Raw genomic sequence first — 4,581 nt, forward strand, 5'->3', positions numbered from 1 at the left:
AGCACATATTTGTATTTTCCTTGCTGAAGAGTCACTTTATTGCTAAATACTGCCCTGGGAGGCATTTCTGGGGCAGCAAGTCCCAGGAATTAAAGGAATAATTCTGGGACAGCTCCCTGCAAAGGGAGGAGAAGGTTTGGAGCAGACCTGTGGCTGTGCTGGTCTGACTCCAGCTGCTTTTCAGGAATTCTCTAAAATTCTCTTTTCACCTTGTTCTGGGTGATTTCCCAGCTGGGATAACTCCCTGTGCTGTTGGGATGTTTGATCCCTGTTCCTGCATTCCAGAATTTTCATTCTTCTGCTGTTCTGTCCCCTTCTGTGCTGCCTGTCAGCATGACAGGAGTGTCTCCAGAACTGGAGTTTGCTTTGATCTCCACAGGGTTTTAGGGGACTGGAATTCTGCTTTGGATGAAGGGTCCCCTCATGCCTTAATTTGGGATGTTTTAACTTGTATTTCCTGTCATATCTTGGCTTTTTTTTTTTTTATTTTCTTTGTGCATCTCGTTTTTGTGGCCTTTGTGCCATTGTGTATTTAATGTGTGTTACCTGCCTGAAATCATTTATGTTTTCATATTATCATTTATGTTTTCCTGGGATCCAGGCCCTTCCCAAAGTTTTTCCCTGCTGTTTAGAACCCTTCAGCTGCTGCATTTGACACTGTTACATTAGTGTGCAACTACAATAAAGGACCAGAGAAACCCATGCCTGTATCTTGTTGTGTAATTAAGCTTTTCAAGTAGAAAAAAAAAAAAAATAATCAGATTTCCTGTCCAAAAAAATATTAGAATTATTCTTTGGGAATGCCCCAGTTCATTAGGAGTGGAGTCTGATCAGCTGTCAGATGTTCTGTGGTGATTCCAAGCTCTGAAAGGCTGTGCTGGAATGAAAGCACAATGAGCTCTGTGTGCTGCTGGAGGGAATCTCATGATTGATCCCATGCTGGCCATGGCCAGCAGCATTCCAGGATTTCAGGCTCCTTCCTCTGCTCCTGCCCTGGCCACTGTCAGCTGAGCTCTGACCTTGGCCAAACTCAGCCTTGAGCTGTGTGCTGTGACTCAGCTGCTGCTTGTGGCTACCAAAATCCTATCAAATAACCCAAAAAAACCCTGTCAATAAATTAAATTGCTGATGCCAATTAAGAGTTGACAGAGGAGGGTGGGTTGGGATGGGATGTTGGGAGGGTGGGAGGCTCTGACTCAGGTTCCCCAGGGAAGCTGTGGCTGTCCCAGCCCTGGCAGGGTCCAGGGCCAGGCTGGACAGGGCTTGGAGCAACCTGGGCTAGTGGAAGGTGCCAGGGTTAGAACTGGATGAGCTTTAATGTCCCTTCATCCCAAACCATCCCACAATTCTGTGAACATTGGGAGAAATAAGCATTTATTTCTGTCTCACAGCTGAGCCACACCTGGAGTCCAGCTGTCACACAGGTTCTGCTCAGCTGCATTCATCCAAAGAAGTTTCTTTTGATAGGAAAAACTGCAGATTCCATTCCTGGTTAAGGAACCCCCCTAAAATAACTGTAGGTGATGTTTCTAGAAGGTTCCCCAGCTGTGCTGGTGGATGGGCAACCCATTTTCTCCTGCAGAAAGAGTGGCCTGGGTTAGGAGTTGAATGGTTCTAGAAGCTGCCACCACTTCCACTTACCCAGGAAAAGCAGCTCTGAGCTCTTTATCAGCACAGCTGAGGTGTTTGCTGAAGAAATGGGGGATTTTCTGCCAGCAGGGTGACTGGATTAAGGCAGCTTTTCCAAATAACTGCTTCAAAACATCCCCATCACTCCTCACAAATGGCCCATTTGCTCCTGCTCCTGCACATTGTTTGTCCTTCTGACAAATCATTCCTTCCCTCCTCCTTTTTGATGTGCCAAACTCTGAGTGTTAGCACATGGAGAACTGATTGGATAATCAAATATTCTTCAAAGGTGCAGTGGAATAACTTGGGGGCCTGAGGAGAGCTAATGCCCAGGGCCGGGCTGATAACAACACTCGGCATTTGTGAAGTGCTTTGAAGATATCGAGTGCTCTGGGAACACACCCCATGCCAGGCTGGTGTTTTCTCAGCAATACAAATGGAAAAACAGTTGCAGAATGAACTCCCGTGGATTAATTTGCCAGAGAATCAAGCACCAGCTTGGTTTGTGCAGTGACTGCTGCTCCACAGCTTCCAGAGCCTGGCATTTCCAGGTTCTGAGCTGTGAGCCCAGGAAAAAATCCCATTTTGGAAGAATTAGAACAGGATAACTCTGTCCCGTTCTTGTGAGAGTTCATGGAAATGGCTGTGTAGGTTCATATCAGGTGTAAAATGCCCATGGAGGGATTCTTGGGGCAAGGATTTGGACTTGATCCCTCTGAGTCCCTCCCAGCTCAGGAGATTCTGGTTCTAGGTCATTATTGGCCTTGAGGAACTTGGCCTGGAGCACTGGAGAAGTAAATCCCTCCATAAATGATTTTATTCCCTCAAATATAAAACTGAGTTTGAGTATTCATCTGAAAACACCTGAAGCAAATACTTAATTTCAATCCCAATCCTGGCTGCTGGATCCTGATGTAACAAGGCTGACCCAGGGATAATCCCATATGTTGTAAGTATTGGATTCTTCTCCTGGTTTCATAATCCTGGGATAATCATGAAATGCAGTAAAAGAAATGGCCTGTAATAGTAAACTAGTAAAGTTAAAAAAAAAGCTTTGGGATTATAGAAAACCTGTGATAAATGCTTTGTTATTTTTAATTAATTGTCAGAGTCTTTTCAGTCTCTTTAGGATCCCATTTCTCCTTGAAAACTGGAGGAATGTGCTTAGTGCCAAGGTAACTTCTGTGTGTGCTCTTTTCCAGAATTTGGATGTTTACCTAAAGCCAGCAGCAGATTTTTGAGCCCCCGAGCAGCCACTAGATGTCAGGTTTGGATTAGTGCTCCAAGGCTTGGGCTGGTTGGGATTCTGGAGTGGCTGGAAGTGGTCTGATGGAAATGAAAGGTGACTGAAATGTGCCCTTTTCCCCCCAGAACGTGGATCCCACATTTCCCTGGAGTTCTCCTGGAGAAAACCTTCCAGCCCCCATCCTGCCTGTGTGAACAGAGGGTGCAGGAGCAGGAACCAGCCTTGGGGTTTGGAGCTTGGGCACCACTGGAAGCAGCTCCTACAGGTACCACTGCCACCCTCAGAGGGATGTTTGGGGTCAGAGCTTCCAGCTGGGGCCTCTGAGCTCCTCTCCCCCACCAGGGCAGGAGGGAATCTGAATTTGCTGAAGGATTTTTTCCTTGGTGTTATTGTAGTAATTCTTAGATGCAGAACCTCTGCCTTCAGTGAGGCCTTTCCTTCCTGCACAACTGCCAGATGGGTGAATTATTTTACATTTTCATTTTGCAAACAAGCATTTTTGGCAGCTTTGCCATCTGCCAGATTTGAGATGGGTGAATCATTTGTTTTTCAGGCAAGGCCTTTTGGTGATTTTGGTGTCTGACAGGAGGGGCTGATTCCCACATTGCCCCTGCAGAGCTGTGAGCTGGGATGGAAAGCACTGCAGAACAGGGCTGGGAGAGGCAGTCCTGCAGGTTTGGATGTACACAGGGATGTGTTCTCATTTGTAGGAATGCACAGAACACACAGGAACAGAGAAGAGCTGCTAACACCCCTCCCCTGCAGGCAGCCAGCAGCACCCTACACCTGGGGCAGAGCAGGTGACACTTGGGGACACTGGGAGCACCCAGGGCAGAGCTGGTGGCACTTGTCTCCTTTTCTCACCTTTTGGGGACGCTCAGAACTCCCAGGACAGAGCTGTGGGGTGGTGGCATTTGGCTCCTTGTGTCCCCTTTTGGTGATTCTCGGAGCACCTAGGGCAGAGCTGGTGGCACTTGTCTCCTTGTGTCCCCATTTTGGGGACATTTGGAATACCCAGCACAGAATAGATGGCACTTTGGCTCTTCTTGCCCCTTTTTGAGGAGATTTGGAACACCCAAGGCAGAGTAGGTGGCACTTTAGCTCTCTGTGTCCCCTTTTTGGGGACATTTGGAACACCCGGGGCAGAATAGATGTCACTCTGTCCCTTTTGGGGACACTCAGAGCACCCAGAGCAGAATAGATGTCACTCTGTCCCTTTTGGGGACGCTCAGAGCACCCAGGGCAGCATAGATGTCACTCTGCCCCTTTTGGGGACACTCAGAGCACCCAGGGCAGCATAGATGTCACTCTGTCCCTTTAGGGGACACTCAGAGCACCCAGGGCAGCATAGATGTCACTCTGTCCCCTTTTGGGGACACTCAGAGCACCCAGGGCAGCATAGATGTCACTCTGTCCCTTTTGGGGACACTCAGAGCACCCAGAGCAGAATAGATGTCACTCTGTCCCTTTAGGGGACACTCAGAGCACCCAGGGCAGCATAGATGTCACTCTGTCCCTTTTGGGGACGCTCAGAGCACCCAGGGCAGCATAGATGTCACTCTGTCCCTTTTGGGGACACTCAGAGCAACCAGGGCAGCATAGATGTCACTCTGTCCCCTCCCGCCCCGGACCCGCCGAGCGCGGCGCGCTCTCGGCGCGCACCCGGGGGCGCTGCCGCATCCCCCGGCGCTCCTGCCCTCCTCTCT

The sequence above is a fragment of the Erithacus rubecula genome (assembly GCF_903797595.1).
Source record: "Erithacus rubecula genome assembly, chromosome: 12".
Lineage (NCBI taxonomy): Eukaryota > Metazoa > Chordata > Aves > Passeriformes > Muscicapidae > Erithacus > Erithacus rubecula.